At 47.1% G+C, this 24,073-nt stretch overlaps 1 protein-coding gene across 2 annotated transcripts in view; it reads right to left on the bottom strand.

Moving 5' to 3' along the window:
* The window catches only part of LOC122379276 (lactadherin-like), a 96,762-nt gene that overhangs the window by 11,055 nt on the left and 61,634 nt on the right, over positions 1-24,073 (bottom strand). The window contains exon 1 of one of the 2 annotated variants that reach the window (XM_043361316.1): positions 4,890-5,296. The exons of the other annotated variant lie outside the window; for it this stretch is intronic. The gene's annotated coding sequence lies outside the window, so the exon portion shown is untranslated. Of the gene's footprint in view, positions 1-4,889; positions 5,297-24,073 lie in introns of those variants that run through there. 2 annotated transcript variants of the gene reach the window in all.

Genomic DNA, 24,073 nt, shown 5'->3' with positions numbered 1-24,073 from the left:
TCAATCCATGGCGACTGTCATACGCTGCGCCTCACGCACGCTGATCCAATTCACGGTCTCTCTCTCACCAGCCTGCTTCAGTCACGGTGGCAGTCCCACGTCAGACGGGAAGAGAAGCTGCTCGACACGACTCCGCAGTAAAATAGTCGGACTCCTTGTAAAACAGAAATCCAGGGTCTCCACCGTCCATATAAATCCAGATTATACAGTCCTATCGCGAGCCTCATCTTGTGCGGTCCGACATAACTCACAGACTGTATGTCGCGGGTCCATTCAGCGTGTCTGGGTCCCTGTGACGTGTCCCTGCACTGTTGTCGCACAGTCTGTGGGGTCGGTCGGCTCACAATAAACCGGCCCCATGGCACAACACCCGCTACCGGGGAGACTTCCCGAGAATTTCCCACAGATCGGCTCACCTTCGTAACAAGCAAGGGAACCCAAGGCGTCGGTGAAGAAGGGCCGGATGGTTCATGGTTAATCAGGCGGGACATCCTGAATTTGGCCCGTAGGTCATAGCCCAGCGTCTGGCTTTTTGCTACGCTTGCCACTGCTCCTTTGGATATCCCCCCCCCCCCCTCACACACACACTGTAGAAGGGGATCAGCTATAGAGACGCCGATAGTCCTCAGAAGAACATTCACCCACACCTGAGTCACAAATTCCCCAGTAACCCTCTGGTCTGAACCGCTGAGCCAGGCGGTGGTGGGTTACAAATACCTGACGAGCCGCACAGACCGCGCACGCCGCCGCCTCCTCCGTCATCCCTCTCAGCACACTCTCCAGTCACCCATTGTGGCGCGCGGCGACGGTCGTGACGATCGCGGTGCACAGGCGGCGAGAGTGGCGCATTGAGAGCGAGAGCGGCTCGCCCGGTCCGTCACCGATTAATTGGGCGGCGCGGGTGTTGACGGGTGCCCGGCGGGGGGCTGAGCGTGCGCCGGGGTGCGGGGGAGGGTGCCGGGGAGCTGCGGGGTGCCCTCGCCCGACGTCGGGGAGCTGGAAAGTAAAGGTGTTGTGGTGGGGAAGGGAGCGCATTGGAATGCAACTGGCCGGTGTATAAAAGTTACATCCCATGACTAGCACAGCAACAGTCGAGCATGGTGTCCGTGGTTTTAAATGGCGGCATGGGCAACTGACCGCTCGGGCAACTTCATTGTTTCAAACGACGGAGGCAGCGCATAAATTAGGTCTGGTGAAGACGGAGGCAATTGAAGCAAACTGAACCGCTCATGCCGGTGGACCAGCACACCACTGACGAATCTCTTCCGACCCTCCACGTACTTACAATGTCTTTATGGAGCAAAACATTGTTGTTGAGCAGAACAATTATAACTACCTATAACCCTCGCCCATGTAGGGGGGGGGTTGGTGCAACCCCCCCCCTGAGGTTTTTCGGAAATAGTGCAAAAACGGCGGCGCGCAGCGCCGCCAAATTTTGGGTACCTTATGGGGCAAACCTTGCGCATCTTTTGATAAAAAAAATTTGACCGGGTCATGTCAGGTCACGGAGTTATGACGTCACAAAGGGAACAGCCTCCAGCCGGATTTTCACAAACTGAGTGCCAACGCCCGAGGTTTCCTGCCGGTGGTACGGACATCGGTGGATGGATCGTGATGAAACTTCCCATGCATGTTGGGGCAAGTATTGGCTATCATATGGTATAAGAAACTTGACCGGGTCAGGTCAGGTCACGGAGCTATGACGTCACAAGAGGAACAGCGTCCGGTACTATTTTTGAAAAGCGCCCGAACCACTATTTTGCTAATTCTTGTCACCTCAATGAGAATATGCAGCAATATTAGCTTCTATAGGGAGCAAATAGACCTCCCAAATCAAAAAATACAATCAGATTTCAAAAATTTAATTTTTGATTTTTCGAATTTCTTCCGCCGACTGTGACCTTGCCGACTTCCGGCGCTCCCAACGCGCCATTTTTAGAGCTAGGGAAACGAAATACATACCAAACGATAGAGAATTGATCAAGGAACACGATAGTGAAGTTTTCAAGTCGATATCTCCCACCGTTTTTGCCGCAATCGCCGCGGAAAGTTGAAAAAAATCTATTTTTCCGAAAATTTGACCTTTGACCGGTCAAAAGTAGGTCAAATGTTGACCTAGGACCAAAAAATATACCACCAATCGCGAGATCTCGGCGAGAGCAATCCGTTGGTCTTTTCCGCTAAGCTCTACGACGCTCCGTTTTCAAACGCCAAGGGGGGGGTCGCACCAACCCCCCCCCTGCATGGGCGAAGGTGGCAGATCGCCGTTTACGGGCGAGGGATAAATTACAAAGAACATGCTTGGATGTCCTTACACAAAGTACGCAGCTTGAAACAAAATAAAGGGGCCCGTTGAATATGTAAATTGTCCAGAATCAACAATTATGACAAGAGTCCCGGCATGCATCACAAAAAGATGTCCAAACTCATATCATTTTCATGACGGCAGTTCATTCCATGACATTGTTCTACCGTCATCATGTTGTCTTTATTTGCTTTCAGTTCATTTCTGTCGCCGTGTGTTTGGTAGTGCCGCCGACATCACACGCTACCGACGCAGCCATGCGGTCCTCTGCACGTGTCCCACTGTCCCACGTGTCGACTGTCCCACGTGTCCCACTGTCCCACGTGTCCCACTGTCCCACGTGTCCCACGTGTCGACTGTCCCACGTGTCGACTGTCCCACGTGTCCCACTGTCCCACGTGTCCCACTGTCCCACGTGTCCCACTGTCCCACGTGTCCCACGTGTCCCACGTGTCGACTATCGTGGGCGAGCCGCATTCCGCCCATGACGACACCGCGCTGCCGGCTGTCTGATGGTCACTTACACTGCCGACTTTATAGGGCTTATCCTGATCATTTTATGAGTGCCACAATACGGCTTTATCGATGTCCTTCCACCGTATTAAAGGAAAGCTACTACACATTCCAGGCGCGGGGCAGCGTTCGTGCGCTTCCTGAGCTCCTCGCTACATGCAGCGGCATTGCCGCACGGCCATAAATTGAATTTTAAGTATGTAAATAGTATAATGAGGGTTATTATTACATAATTTGCACTACTCGGGACAATTCAGACCCCAGTCCGTGCACCCGCGCAAGCCCATGATTAGGCTCAAGATCTTTGAAATGCATCCTCGGTAAATGCCGGTTGTGTTGTTAGCAAACAATGCCAGGCCAATACACACTGGGGAGTAAGCGATATTTTTGACGGGATGGCAATATTGTTCGCCGTTCAGCCATTATTTATGCCATGCCGCAAACCAGGCAGTTTCAGCCGCAGACGGGTGGGATTTTTGAAAACCAGGGATCTATCTCCCCAACATGGCTAGGCAAGGCTAGACATTAGAGTGATGTGATAAGCCAGATCCAATATTGAAGATGCCGTCATACCCAATACACCGGTTCATGCTAGCGTAGTGCTTTGGTGTGCAGCGAAACAAATTTTGCTTCGAAATGCCAGTCTTTCAAATCCCAACCCCACCACATCGTTTGCTAGCCACTGTAAGCTTACACCAATGATAGATATCCACCAATTAACCATTTGCGTGAGTAGCCTACCCCATCAATTCAGCGGTACTAGACGGGACGGGACGGACCTCCCAGTGATATTGACTACCCAGTGATATTGACAGCTGCAGGTGTGCTGAACACCATTCCCTCGACCAGATGTGAGCACGGACTGAGCCGGTAAATCCACACTCATTAGGGTACACGTCACGATGCATTAGTGGCTCGGGACGGCTCACGAGCGATGAATTCCGGTCGTGGGGGGACTCTCCCTCTCCTCCGAGACTGACGACGGACAAACTGCCACATCAGTACTGACGTCGTCGCCGTCATTATCAGCGCCTGTTTACAGCCACCGATCCAGACACGGTACACGTCAGCGAGCAGCCCAGTCCAGCCGATCGGGTGTCGGCAGCTTCATCAGACACATCCACTGATCACGCATACAAACGCTGCAGCACTGCCGTTCCCCGAACCCGCTGTGTGTGGTGTTGTATGTACCTACAGGATAGCAGTGGGACTGAGAGCACTAAGGCATTTATAGTATGATTTACTTCAAAATTGTCACATTCATATGACCCAATCGCACGAGGAAAGCCGTTTTAATAATTACCAATGCAAACACGCCCTCGCCCTTGCAACAAAAGTAAAACGGTATAGTTTGCATGCCTAAATAAGGGAAATGTTAAACTAATCGATCGGTTCCTTATTCAGGCACAAGTGTTGTTTAACGCTGGCTCTGATGCATAAGAATGTTTATAACAGCAAACAAATCGTCGATAATGACTCATTTTTACACAGGATGTTCTCGAGGCATCAGGTCATCAACGTGACCTCATCGGCTGTCTCATCCGGCGTCACTGCCGCCCCCGCTCCCGCTCCCATCCCACATTATTCATCACAGCTACAAATAAGGCTCGATAGTGTGCTTCTACATATGGTTGATACGGCTGATTTGAGTGCAGTTCTAGTCAGCGTTGGTAATTTAGACTAGAATGCATAGTGGTCCACGTCAAAATAGACGATACAATCGTTAAATGGGCATTGCACGAGATCCAACGACAAGCTTCCATGCTTACACAAGCATCTGTAAGGAGTGGAGCAGGAAATGACTGGCGTGCCCTTGGTGAGTCGACGATGCTGTCAAAAGGATGATAATAGGCCCATCATGGACATGACGTCACGATGACTAAACGGTCACCTTCCACGGAGCCACCCCGACTGAAAGTGACGAGCTCCGAAGCTTGCCACACTTTATCTGAACAACTTACTGCCTATGCATCTGCATTTGAATCATTATGGCCTATAATCCAGTTTATGACAGTTTATGTAGCGAGATACGGATATGCATGCATTGATGCATGCTTTATTCTGAACCCACCTGAATTATGGAAGCCGGCGTTCTTGTACCGAGATAATGCCACCTTTCGCGCTTCTTCAACGGTTAGCGTGAATAGTGCCTGGTTTTGCGGACAGTGCAGGGATGTCTCACGCCACACTGTCCTCACAAAGTTGGAATGATGGTTGACAGCTGATGAACACAAAACTGTCTTGAGCTTGGCACTGCAGTTGCGAGCAAGTTGAGCGGTCACTCTCAGGTGTCTGTCGTAATTGAGAAGTTTGTCACCACTGACGACCGCGACTCGGACCGGTCTGTCGGCCTGGCCACCTCCTCTCGCCACTCTGAGTCTGGACTCCTCCAGTCCGTCCTGCTGACCAGCCGGTCATGGAGAGCCGCCCCCGCCGCCGCCAGCCGCCGCCAGCCGCCGCCGCCCGCAGTCAACTGCCGCCGCCGCCGCCGGAGCCGCCCCCGCCCCCGCCTGTCCTCTCCCCGGCCCCGCTCCTCTGGCCACCCCGTGCGCACCCCGAGCCCGATCTACAGCGGACGGAGGGCCCAGGAACGCAGATCCAGGTAGCAGGGGACATTCCTGGCAGTTTCTCCAAAATGGAGCGGACGAGAGACGGCCGTCTCACGAGGGAAAGGTGCATAGGAGAGGAGAAGAGAGGGAGGAAGGGAGGGAGGGAGGGAGGTAGAGAGAGAGAGAGAGAGAGAGAGAGAGAGAGAGGGAGGGAGGGAGAGGGAGGGAGGGAGGGAGGGAGACAGGGAGTGGGAGAAAGAGATATAACCGATGTATGTGACACAAAGAGAGGACGGTTCAGCATATCGGTTACCTTTTTTTAGAAACGTCGAGGTCAGCAATGTCCTAATGATCATTCGTTTCATATAGGGAACGTCGATCTGCGATTGAGATGAAATACACACATATGCAAATTGCGCCAACTGCCACAGAAGATCGCATCGCATACACAAAACTCTAAATGTTGTTACGACATTGATAATGATTAGGTACTTTCTGACGCATATCGCGCGCCGGCGTACATACAGTAACATGTAATGCAATAGCATTTACACGCAATAACTATCACGAGTACATTCGTCAGAGCAGTACCTATATATTGCGCTCATAGTCTATACAGGTAAAAGTTTATCGAGATACTGCTAATTTACAACGGATAAAAGCCATTTCATGACATTGCGGCAGCGACCAGAAACGCACCCCATGTCGCGGATTACAGGTCAGCAGCTCAGTTTTCATGAGACGCTGCCTGTACTATAACTCGGGTTTGCGGGTTTCACGGGGCCATGTGAACGGCGCTGGTCGCACCTTCCCTGCGGTGGTCTGACCATCAGCGAAGGACGCCTCTTATTTACGGCGACGCTGCGGTCGGGCCACCCTGGATAGCTGTGTGACGCTCTCAGGTGTCCTCGTGTCCACAGCGGCGGGCTGAAGCGGTTCGGATCATCACGCGCTGATAGAGCAGTGCATGTAGTCAATTTTGAGATGACTTGGCGGACATTTCATTTCTGAAAAAAAAGTTTGGAGTAAGCGCCTGGGCCCGACAGGCTTTCTGGAGATGGTTTGAATGCCATCATCCATGGCATTGCCTTTATGTCATAATCTCACATGCAATATGCATCGTAAATGACACCACATGCAGCTGTGCTGATCATCGTTTGTTTAATGTGATTGATTTAGTTATAAAGCAATGTGCAATGCATTGAAAAGCCCCAACATTAATTATACTTTCATTTTGTTTTGTAGGCTTCCGAAAAAGCTCTTGCAAAGGCATCGATTCTCCACAGCATAGTCCTGGCGGTCCATTAGATAGATCTTTCCAGCACACTCTCTTTATCCTTTTCCTCCAAGACGTGCATCCCATCAGGTCTCGCCTCCTCCCCTCTGCGCGCGAGTACCGTCGACGGCCGGTGGGTCGGCGCCCCGGGCTCTCATTCCCGGCACATATTTCATTAGTCGGCCCGGCCTGAGTGCCGTGATTGGTAATCAGCACCGAGCGAACCGAGTCGCTCGGACGGCCGATACCGATACACTGCCCGTCCGCTCCGAGACAGACAGACAGACAGACAGGCAGAGAGGCAGACAGACAGACAGACAGACAGACAGACAGACAGACAGACAGACAGACAGACAGACAGACAGACAGACAGACAGACAGACAGACAGACAGGCAGGCAGACAGACAGACAGACAGACAGACAGACAGACAGACAGACAGACAGACAGACAGACAGACAGACAGACAGACAGACAGAGAGGCAGACAGACAGACAGACGGGGTTAGAAACAGTACTGATCTCTGCCCGGTCACTGGGGAGCTGGAGAGCCAATAACACCGGCAGAGGTGCACAAAAAGCCCAGCCTGTCTCCTACACGGTCTCCGATGGCTCCGGTTTGTCTCACCGATCATCTTTAGGTATATCCAAGCATATCTATGCTTTCAAGTAAAGCTGGTTATATTACATTACAGTTATTCATTTTTACAGGACGTAAACGCTATTCCTGAAGTGTGTTTCTTTCTGAAGCTATCCGCAGATATATCGTCATTTTTTAAGAAACCGACAGACATACGGTTATGCACTGCTTTGGGCAAAGTGCGAGGCAGGGCTTGGTACAGTCGTGTACAGGTTGATGGTCCCCTACTCTTTATCCACCGGGTTCCTATGGCTCAGCATTGACAGCAGCCGCCTGGTACCGGTAGGCTGTGCCGCATGACCCGAGAGTGAAGCGGCACAGCCTACCCACACTGTATGACACCGGCTCGGGTCGCCTGGTAGAGCGATTTGACCGGACGCTGCGTTACACCGGCTGGGGGAGGGGGGGGGTAAAGGTCAGGCCTGTCTATTTAGCTCGGCTCGGTGGATGAGGCGGGCTGGAGTGTGGTGTGGGGCGGGGGTGATGTGGGGAGGGAGTGAGCGGACCTGGGGCTGGGTGTGTGTGGTCACTTGTCGCATAAAACCGATCGTAATCCACCCTCCAAAAATTCGCTTTAGAGATATTCACAAAACCCAGGGGGGTTCAAACACCCATCTCCCAAGTGGGGTGCGGAAGGACAGGTAAGGGTCCATACGGTCTCCTCATGAATTGCAGCAAAGGAAGAAAACAGACCTGTCACCAAATAATCTTTCTGAAAAGTGGACTAATCGCATAGCCTCGGATACAGAAATAAACATCCAGCACGCGAAGCGTCTCGAACCGGGCCTCTCACTACCGGTCAGTTTGACAGTCTAGCACTCCTACGCTGAGCTACACCGGATGGTGGCCGCGGCCGGGGCAAAGTCTGGCCGGACGGGCGGCGGGGCCGGGAGGTCGGCAGCAAAGTCAATGAATGTTTTTGTGGTTTCGGGTGCCGGTCGCTCTAGCTTGGTGGAATGATGATGGATCATTGGCAAAACTTTCAACGTGGAGTCCCGGTTCGAGCCTCATCGGGGCTCCGGCTACTTTTCCGAGTTAGGATCAGGTTTGATTTTAGTGGTTGCGAGCCATTTATACGGTTTTATATCTACATGTCGATTGTCGATTGATTGATTGATTCATTCATTCGTTCATTTATTACATGTCGACATTTAGCATACGAATTGACATCCAGGATCAATCCGATCAATCTACCATTTTCATAAGCGTATTGCCTAAATATCATGCATATATGTGGCACAAGACCTATGGTTGCCTCGATACCGTGCCAAATCACGTTTTGCACAATGCACAAGTAAATTATATTCGCTGGGTCTTCTGTGCATTGTGCTTAGCAAAAACAGGAATGCAATTGTTAAGCGACGCAAAATGTGCAATACAGCAAGTGACCACACAACCCGCCCAGCCCCCATGGTCCACCAACACGCCCCACACCACTCCCCAGCCCCCACGCCAACCACCGAGACGAGCCCCTCCCCCCGCGCTGGTCTGACGTGACAGCTGGTCTACAAAGCGCTCCACCCGGCGACCCGAGCCGATGTCAAACAGCGTGGGTAGACTGTGCCGCATAACTTTCGGGTCATGCGGCACAGCCTACCGGTACCAGGCGGCTGCTGCCAATGCTGAGCCATAGGAACCCGGTGGATAAAGAGTAGGGAACCATCAACCTGTACACGACTGTACACCTCCACCTGAAATGCATACTGGTGGTGTATAAAAAGACTAGAGTGAGGCGGTCTAGTTGTTGACTGTCTGGAAACACTTGGAAAGTCAAGAACTACCCTGATAAAACCATAGGGACGCCCAATTAATTCCTCTCTTCCAATGAGGTTTCAGTTCCACATGGACCAGACGGGCGTCCATCTGCCCATAGCGTCCCTCTCCCGTTTAGTGGGGCAGTTACTACTTGGCGGGCTGAAGGTGAAGTGACGTAACGCTGCAGTGTACGGTGCACATCAGTGTTTCTGTTTAGGAATATGAAACTTTAAGGAGCGTGTAACAAGTTTTTATCCTGGATCAACATTACTTCATTTAGGTAAGAAAACATTTGAGGACGATTTTGCAATATTTGCTAATGGAACGAAGCCCATTTAACCCGCGCCCCGCTGGGGGGGGGGGCAGAATCTGCCCCCCTCCCGTTTTTCGCCAATAACTTCTAAACGCGTTACGCCAGCGACGTCAAACTTTCAGTACCTTATCATACATCAATTTGACACGTTCCCTGAAAATTTGAGCGAAATCCGTCGGAAAATTTTTGAGAAATTGACGTTTTAGTGACGTCATGTTCGCCATTTTCGCCTAAAAAACGGCAAAATTTCAAACGCCGCTAACATCTTCATTTTTAAAGGAATCAAGACGTAACAAAAAAGGTTATATGTGATTCTACTTTGTCTATCAAATGGCTATCTCGGTTTTTTGAAAATTTTGGATTTTGGCCAAAATTTTTCCAAAAAACTGACTTTTTTGGGAAAATATTTATAAAATCCAAAATTTTGAGTTTATCGAAAAAACCGGAATATATGTCAAAGAAGTGGTCTATGTGCACCTACATACCAATTTTTAGAAGAATCGGTTCAAAAATGTGGGAGTTATTCAAAATTTTATGACGTCACGACACACAAATTTTTTGAAAAATGATTTTTTTTGGAAGTTCTAGACCTCGTACGGAAACAAAAATAGCACCATTCGATTCGCCGTGAAAAACTGCATCGGATAGACACCTTTTTAGGCCTTAACAACCAACTTCAAAATTTGACCTCACTTGACCTGACCTTGACCTGACCTCGACCTGAAACTCATCCAGAGGTGGTCCATATCACTTATTGAGTGTGCCCATTGAATTCCATGAGTAAAATGACCCATAAAACATGTGTCGCACATGCCCTTTTCTATATTTTGTTTTTGGTGACCTGACCTGACCTGACCTGACCTTGACCTTGACCGTTGAATGACATTGTGTGCAACGAATATTGTCTTGGTAGTCTAAGAACACGTTTTGGGCAATCAGTCTCAGTCCATTCTTCGGCAACTACGGTGCAAGGCCGATACTGTAGAAACTTGCATTTTGTACCCTTGACCTGACCTTGACCTGACCTCTGACCTACTTAAGCAAAAAAATTTGGGCTCTTAAGATCCGCCTTGTTGAGAGCTTTCGATTGCCGTTTTCCCCGTCTTTCTACGACCATCGGTTCGGAAGTTAGACAGGGGGGGCAGAATCTGCCCCCCCCCCAGCAGGGCGCGTATGGCTGAATAGCCCAGCGGGGCGCGGGTTAATTGCGATGGAATACCTATCATATTGAAAAGGACCACAAACTTTTAGAAAACGTTTTGACTGTAGGCTTTAAGAAGCATCCTTTTATAATCCATCGCTGACTACATATATAGTGCTATGTATACACATTTCACGTGCATCGCTAATCTCTTCGCTAATACAGATCCTGGTATAATTTTTTTATTTAGCAAACCTCAGCTGTCATGTAAAATTTTCACGACGCATTCATACATTACAGTTTAGAGGCAGATAAATCCGATATTGCTGTTTTCTGCGCGGATCTGTGAGGTCGGTCCCTGCCATGGATGGTGTGAGACCATCCATGCTGCCGATCGTTCGACGCGCTAGTTTTATTGGGGGTTATATGACCGAAGGACATCGACGGCCGACGGAAATGCCTCGCCTGGCGGGGACACCAATGTGGAACACGCTGCCGGTTTTTCCGAAGTAAAACTGGAGATTTGCTAGACAAAGTTAGACATGAGTGAAATTAATGTACTTAGCCATATGAAAGCAAATGTTTGACAGAAAGTAAGCGGCCATTTTGTCGCTGCTGGAGACAACTGCCGGAAAGCTAACTACATTCCCGCAACATCCAATTTCTCATCGATACGTATCAAATGAAGCAGGGCAGATGGCCATATTATTTTTCTTAGGATGTTGGAATATAGCAACATGTTAAAATACCAAAAAAGGTGCATTGTCCTTGTTCATAACACAGCCTTTGTTCTGGGTCTGTGCTTTTGGATGGATCTCGATGAAGTGCTTAAAATCTTCAGAAAAATGCACTAAGTATCCATTTGAATTATTACTTATGCCAACATGAATGGTAGAATTTGTTGTCAAGTCTAGATGTGTTTCCTCCACTCTCAATGACTGATAAATGTTTTGCTCAGTAATGTTTTGTAATCTATTAATTTCTATGCCAGTGGTGGCTCAAATATCCTGTTATAGCTATGCAATGTCTAATCTTATATTGTTTAAATAAAGTTAGGCAAATTCAACTGAAATTATGACTGTGATATTTGAAATATGTCATCTGATTGACCTTCATCATGCCTACCTATAGCCTGGGCAAAGATTATGTCAAAAATGGCAAGGCAAGAGGAAACTCAGATTGTATTGCCACTCCTTTAGTCAGAGAATGAGGACAAGTTATAAGCAAAAAGCACCTACATGTCTTATATTGAAATCAATGTCAAAGCCTACCTGACAACTTAGTATGGTCTCCCTCATTTTAAAATAATGCAATGCATTAGGTACTGGTACATTGCTCTGTGTGAAATTTATGGAGAACTTCACAAACCCCATTACAAATCAGTTTTATAAGCTTGTGCTTCAAATTGCTGCTTCCCACACTAACTGAAAGGCCTTTGAGCAAACTCATGAGCAAACTCCATGACATCATATCTTGATATTGAGTAAACATGTTGACTACTTAACTGATCATTTACCTTTTTCTATAATCATACCATTCACAATTCTACACAAACCTGTAGACAATTCATGACACATTTTCCACCCACAAAATTATTATATACACAACTGAACACAAAGCATATGTTGAAAATAATCACATATTTCTGTTGCCTTTTTTGCTATATAGGTACCTGTTTATAAAACATGAATAACTTGATGTTGTGAGCCTTGTGCCCAGATAAATGTTTGTGGTGTTGGTGTTACAACAAGGAAATTGAAAATTTGTCATGCAGCTTAGAGAAGTTATACCTAGGTAATGTTCAAAATGAAGTGAGATGCCTTCAATTACTAAAACTCCAGTACATTGAAGAGCCAATATTCTTTTGAAGGAAATTATTACCTATTTACATTAAAGCTAGATAGGTAGTTACATGCATGCTAGCATCTTTCAATGTTGTCCTTTATCATCAAAATGAATGGAAACTTTAAAAAAAGCTGAAGTGATCAGATAGGATAGGTAAAGCAATTTCACAATTCAGTTAATCATCCTTCACACCTTTGTAGTTGTTTCTGAAAGCCACTTCAATTGCTTGCCACACTATTTTTTTTTCCAATATAACTGCAGATAAATGAATCAATAGGGTTGGGACCTATCTGCATGCTCTGTATGTTTTGGTAAAATAAAAAAGCTCAGAATTTTTAATGATTTAATTTAAAATCACTTTGTTAAAAAAATGCCTAGTTAGTTCAGAAATTAATTATTTGTGGCTGAAAACAACTTGCTTCTGATTGGTCGGGCTAATCATGACGTCACATGTAGGTATATAACTGTCTGTATATTTGGCGCAGTTGAGACATACATTTTCTATGTATTTTCCTATGGTAAATCGGAGTGATTGGTCGTGTTTTCAGTGTCTCTTTATTTTGCGCTGGTATTGCGTGGCTAAGAAGTTTTATCAAGAATGGCATATACTAAAATGTTCCTTTAATAATGGAGCTTCAATATCTGTGAGTTTTATTGGCAAGCGAAAACTGATTTCGCTGTTATTTTATCTGGAAATTACTCATTTTTTTAGGTCAATATTCAAAATATTTTACGGGAACAAGTTGGCACTTTTCTTGATTTTTGCACTCAAATCGCGTGCGATTCAACTGTATTGGAACTTGCAAAGAAGCTTGGTGATTAATTAACTGTGTTGTTATGGCACTGTTTGCAAAGCATGGATAATGAAACTCTGCCAAAGACTTAGCTACATATAGCAATGCTTCAAGTAATACGCAGGAGGGACAGAATTCAGAGTCTGATCGAGAAGAATCGGTGCAAATGCTACGAAGACCAGGCAGCTCTGATACAATAGCTAGTCGTCTCACTACTCTCACTCCATTAGACCAGCTGATTCCTGACAGCACCGACTCGGATGCAAAGATGGAGCTCATCTTCCAAGCCAGAAACCAGTTCTTTGATGGAAGATGTGATGCTGCCTCTGTCTCTGCTTTGTTGGCCACTTTGGACGGGGCGGAGCTCCGCTCCTTGCGTGAGCGGTTATTCGCCTGTCATCCAGAAATAGTTCCTTCGTTTGTTGGCCGTTTCCTGATTAGGTGCAATACGGGGAGCTGTAATCAGGGAAGTAACTTTCCATATGAAAGGGGTGCAGGTGCACTCCCGTCCCCCATCCACTAGAAGTGCACCCCCATAGGCTAAGCGGCGCCCCACACGCCGCCCCACACGATTAGCTCTAGAGCAGATGGCGAGGGTGATTTCTCGGCTACATTCCATCTCGGCGTCGTGATGCTTGTGGGCTTGGAAAGCGTCCAGTCGTATGTAGGGTAGTGTAGGGGTAGGGTTGAGTTCAATAAGGTCCTTACATTTGAAAGGTTTGAACAACCCGCAATCAGCACAACATACCACAAGTTAAATAAAAAACTACCAAACTCCGCCCAACTAATATTAATAAACATTACAGCCAAACTAATGGCCTAAATAAAAATATATCTCAAATCCTAACAGTTATCGCGGGTGATGGCGCCATGAGTTGCTATTATCCAAAACAGATGCAAATAAACATGTTTGTATGTCCTATGTATGTTTGTTTTAAAAACGTGGGAACTGCAGTCTTAGATCTGGGTATGTTTGGCATCTGCAACTCTTCATATACCTACACATTAACCCTATTTCGGACGGGGAGACCTTTCAGGATTTTCTTGTACAATTGCCAAACGCCGCGAGACATTCAGCTCATATTTGGTGAGTTTTCCTAAATGCTCATTGCGCACATCTCAGCAAAAAAAAATTAAAAAAATGCCGGGTCAGGTCAGGTCAGGTAACCAGAGCGGGTTTGTTGACCCCACCTCAGAAAGTTTGCAAACACGTCAGAGCTTGAGTTTTTCACGAAGTTATTTCCTTTCATCAAGTCTTCAAAACAGTACCTGCAGTATGTGTCGTTTGTATATCTCAGAATTTTTGATCTGTGACCTGAGGTTAGGTCAGAGTCGTGACCTTTACATTGCAAGCCTATGGAAAAGTATTGAAATGCGACCTGCACCTCGAGTTAACGAGTCAAAACCACCCAATTCTTTAAGAATTATGACAAATTATCTTATCTGTAATGATCCAGGTGCCATTTACTGACAGGGACACCGGAGAGGGTTATCTGAGCCGAGATCATGTGAGGTGATATCTACCATACATCAATGCTCACAATGCTTACAATATTGATAATGCTTTTGCTTACAACACTTACAATACTTACGATGAGACCAGCAAGCACTCTGCCGTTACAGTTCTAACTTCTGTTTCGAAAAACGACGTTACACACATTCGCTGCCAGCATAACATGTATTGTTTGACAGTAACAAAATACAATTGACATCTGAACCCCAAACGGACCGCCATCCACTCAAATTTTATAACCCTGACCGGTCAGGGGGCGAATGGAGGTCATTTCCTGGGCATTACACTCAGCCCTTGCACAAAATATCTCACCTCACAGTGATCATTACAACAATAGCACCGACTTGATAGTCGATTTCAAAGTAGGGTAGACCGGGGCAAGTCGCCCCGCCGAGGTAAAACGCCTCACCGATGTTTCTCGGAACTGGCAGGGTTCTGGGGAAACATCATCTCTTCTATAAAACGTGCACTATATGATCATTATATGAGCAGACTGGAAAGAAATTGTGATGAATCTTTCGGGAGATATAGCCAAAAATGTGTTTTTTGAGTGATTTTTATGTTTTGTTGTCAGATTATGAATCATGGGGTTCTTTTATGGTCCACATTAGGTTAACGACTTTTATGTATTTTGAACAACTATTGTCTAACGCTTATCATGCCGGGTTGGTTCGTGTTAAATTATGTCTTACTGGAGTGCAAGGCGTTGTTCTCTGACCAAACTACGTGATGGGGTAAAACGCCCCAGTAGGTCGCGGGGCAAAAAGCCCCTGGGGCGTTTTACCTCTTGTGTTGTTGGGGCTACCCACTTTCTAATGTTCGGTAGCTGGCGAACAGTAGGTTTCTGTGCCTTAATGGCCGTTTTCACGACGGAACTTTCGCAGAGGAACTTATTTGATACCTAAAAAGTACCTACCCTTAGAGGCCTTAACATCCCTCAAACTGAAATATTTTATGTTCAAAATAATTTTAGAAGTTTAAATCCGGGCATTTTTTGCCCTCAAATCACTTATTTATTTACAAACACAGCAATTTTTGGTTCTAGTAGCCCACCTTTCGACTATGAGGTATTAAATCAGCGTGGCAACTTGCTCCCTCTTTGCTCCCTCGGGTATCTAATTCCGGAATTCTTAAAAACAAGGAAAGTATATATCGAGTTCTCTTTTATACCTATTCAGTTATGTTTTAATGGTGATTAAAATATGACAAATTTTTTAATTACATTTCATATAAGAAAACACGCAAAACAATGAAACAAAAATAACTACGGCAGATAATTACCTTCAGGTATCTAATTCCGACCAATCAGCACCTCAGTAGGATATGACGTCATACAAGAATGGTGGTGAGGGCCGTTTGCAGTCCCGGCCGGTAGGTCACGTGACCGCCGGGCGCCTCGGGTCACGCGGCGGTCGGGAGTCGGACGCGGGGCGTGGTCGCGGGCGGACGCGCGGGGCATCATGCTTTGCTTTGCTTGCTTTGTCAACTTCATATAACTTACTATCGCATTCGTGTGAAAGCCAAACACTGCTCAGTGCCCTTAGAAATTGAGTTTTGGAAAGCTCAAGTTCCTATAGCTCCTCAGGTCGGCAACAGTTGAAGCCTCATCTGAACCCATGTGAAAAAAAACGAGGGTAAGGAACCTTGTGTTGCTTTTTCTTTTACCGTCATAATTATCTCAAACCATCACAATTTTGAGTTGCCACATTGTCTGCTTCACTACATTCGTGTAAAACTTGGGTGAAGGCTGGTGGCTCAAAGAAAGGTGAAGATATTTCTTTAAGTGCCTAATCCGTGAAATTGAAATATCCCGGCTTTACAAATCTACACTTTTCATTTTCTCCACGATACATTTTTTAAAATTGTTTAAATTTTATCTACATTTGTTAAAATCGGGGCTTTGGTTTTGTGTAAACTAGATCATAAAGTTTACTATAGTTTTGTGTAACCTGATGGCTGAAGAAAATAGTAATTTTGCTAAAATGATGTGCGGAAATTTGTTGCTTTCCAAATCAAATTACTCATACCTACCTATATTTCATTCAAAATTAGGAGGCATTATTACTGTTTTTTCTTGTAACATGAACTGAGTTTGGGTACGGTGCTCCGGAAACGTTGTGGAACTTTAAGCTAGCTAGAGCAGTTTCCATAAAAATTGTTAAGATAGTTGACATGGCTTGTTGACAACTCTTTTGCTGTTTCTAAAAAAGTGAAAAAAAATATTTTCCTGCATTAAGCACACAAGGCATGTTATTCTCATAAGCTATCGAATGTGTGTGTGTGTTTTTTTTTAAGCTGTTTTTTAAGCTTTTAAGCTGTAACTTCAGTTACTTCACTTTAGAACATATTGCCCAGAATGTGTCACTGATCATGAGCTGGCATATCATATCATATGTAGCAAATACATAAATGAGAATAGTGTGTCATGAATTTTTGTGCATGCTTCTGGATCATCTGTAATTACATCAAAGGCTCGGCTCAAGAGTGTCCTGCCGACCAGCTTATGCCCAACCCTTTCTGTCCGCAGAACGTCGCCTGCGACTCCCGCACGCCGTTTGCCCCGGCCGTCCGTACTGGTCTTCGCGCTGCGAGCCGCGCTGGAGTTCGCGGCGGCGTCGTGGAGCTCCCATCGGGACGGCGTGTGATGCCCGCGTCGAGCTTATAAGCCGTGAGCTTCGATTGGCGGCTCACGTGGTCACCAGCTGTATGTACAGCCTCGGCCCCGACGACCGCGCTAATGGCCGAGACCGGCATACCCCCGGCATGGGTCCGCTGTCCGGCGCAGCGCTGGCCGCCCGCATACTATGCTACTTTTGGCTGTATCGCTGCCCAGCGGGAGCGCGCTCCACGCTGCGGAAGAGGTACACGTTGCGACCCGACTGAGGACTGCAACCGGATGGTGACACGTCGGCCTCTGCGCCCTGGCCGGGGCAGGCGTGACCGACGTCACAGTGGAGGAACGCCCAAACAAGACCAGCCCACCGTCGGAGCAGCATGGAAATATCATGTTCTGCCTGGACGTCGGACCCGGCGGCCGCAGTGCACCTGCACACGTGCGGAGAGGGGCGCTGGAGGCTACTCTGGAGCTTCTGCCATTCCGCGGCGCGACTGCTGGCAAAACGGCGGCGATTGAGGCGGTTGGGAACAGCTGCAGCAATGGTGATGGCGGTGATGGCGACATGGCGGTTTGGGACTTCATCTCAGCGCGGCCGCCGCCCAGGCGCCGCTGCGCCCGGCTGCTCAGCCACCTACCGGATGGCGGGGTGGCCCTTACGGCCCTCACGCCCGTTCGGTCTGCGGCCACGTTGTGGGGTGGCGGTCGCGGGGTTAGCGGCGTTGGACTTCGTCCTTTATCCAGACTGCACCGTACCATCTGAACGGATGGATCTGCCAAGAAAGATGACATCCAAGGCGGCTATGAGGCGATCACAAAGCTTCACCAAGAGCTTCTCCTTCATAAGGCCGGCCGGCCGTTAAGTCGCAACACCGGCTGCCGAGTGCCAACAGCTGCGTGCGCTGGCGCCGACGCGTTGTGGGCCGCGCTGCTGACGCCCAAGCTGCGATATCAACCATCTATGAATAAGTGGCAGCGGTGGCGGCTTGTCAGTTGTTAACGTGCACGTGCCTCAACAGACGTTGCGAATAGCCTGCGTTGGAATCGCATGGTTGGGAACACAACGCAAGTAAAAATGGGCTTCCTTGATGAACCTACTTTTTAAGCATTGTAGCCTTTGTAATTTTGGATGTTTTGCTGTAGATATTATTTTCTACATATATACTATATAGGCACTCACGTGCTTTAAATCGCGCAATGCAATTGAACCATGGTAAAGACAATGATAAATGAACTTAGAGCTGACATGCCCCATGCTTTGTGTGTGTATGTGTGTGTGTGTTTTTTTTTTTTTTGGCGAGTCGATAAAAGTGGTTTTGGACACTGGATGAGTTTTTAGGGGTGTGGTGAGGGGGGATGTAATTCCACAGACCTTCTGTCAGATTCACTAATGCAGTAGGTCTGTGCGGTGTTTAGTTATCGGAGCATTCTTTGAAAGTCGTGAGGGCCACCGAGTACCTTAAGCCGTGATATTCCCCCACAAAAAAACTTCTTTTAAATAACCGGGGATAGGTACATGAGCAGAGTAAATGCTATTACGAACGCCTATCACAATGCTGAGCGAATAGGAAAATCCATAGATGGAGAATTGTGCCGCGTTACGGGTGCTCGGGCGCAGCCAATCCACCGTTACCCCAGCGGTGACCTTGACCCGCATCGTCTGTCTCGGCTCCAAAGCCAAACCGGCATGGAATTGGGAGCGTTCGAGCGCTCATGGTCCAGCGCAATTCTCCACCTAAATCCATTCCTGATACACATTTGCTTGCTCATAGTCATGTAACCCCGGTAAATTCACCCAACTTTCATATTGGTCGCTCCATAGACAGATGGCCACAGAGATCAACTTAAAAGGCCATTGTTGCATTCATTTAGTGGAGATCATTAAAGAGCCGTGACAGGCCACAAGTCGCGTGACATCATACGTGTAACGACCAATGACGTCGGCCTGCAAAACCCAATGGAAGCGGCTAGCAGCGTGCAATAAAACAGGGCGCTGCTTTCTAAATGTCTGTCGTGCGCCATAAATGAATATATTCTTTGTAGCCTGGCAACTCAGTATCTTTTTTTAACTATTGTACTAGTATTTAATAATTTCATAATTTTATAATTGTGCTTACGCTTTATGTTGATATTAGTGATAAATCCTTAGATAAAGTAAATCGATGTGATATTTAATAGAAAAATAGCAAACTAACGCACCATTCATTCGAAAGCTGGGGAACCTACTAAAAAGAACTACTAAAATTCCTGAGGAACCAAAGGATCAAATGGGGATTAAATAGATGCCTGCTATTCCGTCGTGAAAACGGCCAATGTGTATTTTTCTCAGCAACTGGATGGCAAAGGAAGTATTTTGTTAACATTTGCATTGCAATAATTTATTATTTGGTCTTATGAGGTAGGTGAAAAACCTGCTCATACAACAGTGTCATATGCTGAGGACCTGACAGGATGGAATGTGCTAACTTCAGTGCCGTGCCTCCAGAGGTCTAACGGACCTCTCACATAAGATTTAGCCAACTACCATGTTAAATCTTTAATCTAAGGTATGGGGCTACTTGCCCCAGGCCGTGGGGCGTTTTGCCCTGGGGTTGGGGCAAAATGCCCCATTTGCAGTTGCTTCACAAATCACTTCCTAGCTTGAAGTCCGATCATAAGTGAATCAATTTGAGGGGTGCAATTTAAAGTAAAATGTCCAAAGAACGCATTGAGCACAAATTTGGCCTTTCAGGTGATGTGGGACAAAATTTATGTAGCAAAATAAATTATCTGGGGCGTCTTGCCCCAGGCTACCCTACTTGCATCAGCTCTTCCTGCTATTGCAGACGATCATCTCCTCAGGGTAATGTTGTTCGGGACATGAACGAAGATCGTTTTCGGAGTTTCATAAGTGCTACTGCAACAGCCTGGCACAAAACAGGACTTGTACGCTCTTCTCTGCACTTTGCCCTTCAGTATATCACAAAAGTATTGTTTAGAATCCATCTTACGCTTCTTTCACAGTCTCCCTTGCCACCGTAGGGCGTAGATAGATTGCTGTTGCTGGTAAGTTAAGGCACGGTAGATAGAAATTACCTCGGTTCTCAACGCCTTAAGTTATTTTCATAAAATAGAACAAATAAATGATCAATAAGATGACAGGAATGTAAACATTTTAATCGTAAAGTAGTCCAAATATTGGAATGAGCTTTTGCTTTTCAGCATCCTCCGATTCATCATCTTTATCATTTGAAAATTCGAGGTACATAAAATGTTTTATCACGCGCTCATGTTAAGTGGGAATATAGTACACGGCAGACACATCAATTTTTGACACTGAACATTTCATCCGTAAATGTTTTAGCATAATTTAAAGTTAAAAACAGCGCGAATGGCAGAGTGAAGCAAACAACATCTTTCACCCATTGATATAACATGTAATCTGTGGTGCGCCAGATGCGCCATTATTTGTCAACCGCAGAAGGTGACATGTGACGTAACAGCATCAAGAGCATCTTTTTTCAAGAACTTTTCAAAACAAGTTTCCTATCTTTCTTCCCTCATTTCTCTCAGCTTATTGATTTTATGAGGCAATGGTATGCACCATAAATTCTGTGAAAATAGTTTGATCATTTTCATGCATTCTTAAAAAATCGAGTTCCCAACCCCATTGGCTTATCTAATATCTACAGGAATATGTGACATAAGGACACACGATTTTTAGCATGGGTACCCAGTTTTCAGTTCTTAGCATGGATACCCAGTTTCAGTTCTCACCAAGCCAATTAGGTTGGGTACCTACCTACTTACCAGCACCTCCACATAATCGCTCCCCAAAATGCCCCCTGCCACGAACCTCTTATGAAGAGTTTAGAAGTGCAGGCTGCAGATTTCCGGCCCATGCAGAGTTTTCATTTCTTTGGCAATTCCTTAACTCCACTTGGAGCTCACAACCTTATATTACCACACCATCACAAAATATAATGTGAAGTCCTTTCACTTTGCTTACACTCCTTACACTGCACAAGACACACATCCACAGCACAGTACAAGCAACTGAAGCGAGCTGTTCACTGTTACAATTATCTTTCAAATTCAACTGACACCGATAGCTGGTTACCACGCAACGCGCTAGCAAATGGCGTCAGCTTGTCCCACGAATGGCGGTTGCTATGGAAACCAGCTGACGAAACTTAACAGAACCCATTTTCGAACAGGAGTTTTGTTTTAACTGATAGGCGCCCAAAGAATTTGTGCGCCGTTTTTCGAAACATGCCCACCACTTTCGCAGTTTTTCTTCCTACATTTTACCTACACGGTGTCTCATGAGACACAATGTTAATCCAATGGGAACTGTCTCGTGGGTGTCTCATGGAGGAGATTTGTAGGAACTGTTTTTGAAGACACGTTAAGAAATGTAATGACCAAATCCCGTTGACAGCTGATTGTACCGACCAATTGCTACCAGTTAGCTGTTTTTATAGTCATTTTTGTACAGAAAACACAAACTGGAATCTGTCTCGCGGCTACCCTCTTCGGCTCTTTCCTGTCTCCTACATTGTAGGCAAGTAGGAAGGTTTGTGCACCTCTGAACACCGGCCGGCTGATGACTTCGGCACGTGACTCCCATTTTTTTTTTCTAAGATAGTCCGTTACCCATGATTAGGTAACCAGGAGTGCCCCCTCCCACAGTCCCGGCGACGCACAGAGACCTTACTTTAACACCAGGTAACATAATAAATTGATCAAGTCGCGGCACTCCCTGCTAAGAAGTGGAAAATATAAATAAAATATAACGCATGCAATACTACTAAAAAATGTTAGTAAGTACGCCAAAAAGGATGAAAGTAGTCATTGCCGAGTGAAGCAAAATGACTGCCCACTATCATTAGGAATGCCTGCGATATTGGCAACGAAGTTTAAGAAATGCTGGTAGACGGTTATGGTCGGTAAGCAGACGAATGCGTGATCTACTTGTGATCTATGCAATGCGAATATAAAACATTTGGAACATTTATTTGTTGGACTATTTTGTACAGTACCATACTTTTATTCTTTTTCAAGCTTAATAACGCTTTTTTAATGTGATACAACGTACAACCGTTTAGAAAATAATTATATTTGGCCAACAGATATCAAAGTCTGCCTCAGCTAACGATTCTTCAGTTTAGCAATTGAAACCTGAACCTGCGCGGCGTAGTGTCTCTCATGAGGCTGTTTAGTATTCTGATGGGCCGGAAAACAGCATGGTGCTGCGCGGTGTCGGAAATGAGAAATGAATCACACTGATCGACACATGGGAGAGATTGCACAACGGAAAGTGGCAGCATCATGGCCTTCCCAGAACGACGTACAAGCACAGCTCGTTAGGTGATATAGCGCATTCCGCGGTCTGTTGGCTGTGAGCGTTATCCTCACGAGAAGTCTTTCCGAACGCCTCAGGTGGTCTTTCCAAAGAGCAAACAGTTATTGGTGCGAGAGGTATGCTAGTATGCCATGTTCGAACAGCCACAAACTGCTCATTCTGCGTTATCCCTGCCGCAAAATCGTTGTTTGAGGTCCAGTTGCACACTGCAGTGAGCTGACAATGACGTAAACGGCATGTCCGTTGCATAATTCAGCTTCACCATCTTCCAGCTCCAGTTCCGCGTCGGCAGACCGCATCGCCCTGCCCGAGGGCACAGCTACCCGCGACCGACCCCCCACGCAGTCCCGCCCCTCCCCTCCCTCCCCACCACCGCGGTGGGGCAGCCGACTGCCCTCCGCTGGACAGGGACACGGAGCGCACAGCGCACGTTTTATTGGCGCAATGGTGACTGTCAGGTATGCTATTCCAGCCGGCCGGCCTGATGCGGCCGTAAAGCTGCCAATATGTCGTAAACTGTGACCCGCCGTTAGCTCGCCGGTGGACAAAGGGGCATCAGGGAGGCTGTCGAGTGGCGAGAGCAGTCTGCATACAGTCGACCATCAACCGCAACGAGCAGAGGGACCCAGTGCAGGCGATCGCTCCACCGCGTGACCCTGTGCGGGCGATCGCTCCACCGCGCTGTTGATTCGTCTTTACTGTTAGTGCTCTTGTGGCCGGCCTCGTTTCTAGCTCCATATTTGGGACGTTAGGTGTGGTTTATTGTTAGGACTCTTCATTGTGTAACACTTATTGCCAGCAATATATTACGTGCAGTGATTTCTCACCTTGCTCAATGGAAAACGGGTTTCTTGACCTGTCATTTGCTGGGGAGGCACGCATCCCAGAGCTATGCGGTGTCTCCGACCTGTTATCGAATGCAAAAAGCAAGTGATTTTCCTCCTTCGCTCTATTTTCAGTCAACGTCTGGTCAGGATATTCTGATAAAGTGACCTGAAAGGAAGTGGAGCGCGCTCTTTACATTCGGTCATACATTTTCAGGAGGCCACTTTTCATTGTTCATCCACATGCGGCGCTGTGGACGGGTCAGTGGCGCAGTGGACCCACCGGCCCATTTCGGTGATGCATTGCGGCGTGGTTTCACCCCGTCACTGGAGTAAACAGTCGCAGGTCAACTGCAGCATCCACAAAGAGCAGCATGCAGACTGCGGCGGCCGGTCCGATCGTATCAGAGCCGCCATCCGTCTTCAGAGAGCTCCCGCCACCGGACACACATACATACACACGCACACACACACACACACACACACACACAGCGCGTGTCTAATGAGGATCTATGGCCCTGAAGTGCCGATGATATCTGCTCACGGCCCTCGGATACGCGGCACGCGGCGTAAACAAGGGCAGTGCAGGCATGCAACGGTGCGCCGACGGGACGCCATGCGGCACTAACTTGTTCCGACTGGGGCGCGG

The sequence above is a fragment of the Amphibalanus amphitrite genome, unplaced genomic scaffold (assembly GCF_019059575.1).
Source record: "Amphibalanus amphitrite isolate SeventyFive unplaced genomic scaffold, NRLGWU_Aamphi_draft 000074F_arrow, whole genome shotgun sequence".
NCBI lineage: Eukaryota > Metazoa > Arthropoda > Thecostraca > Balanomorpha > Balanidae > Amphibalanus > Amphibalanus amphitrite.
Note: the sequence above shows the minus strand (reverse complement) of the source record. Positions and strands in the feature narration are given on the sequence as shown.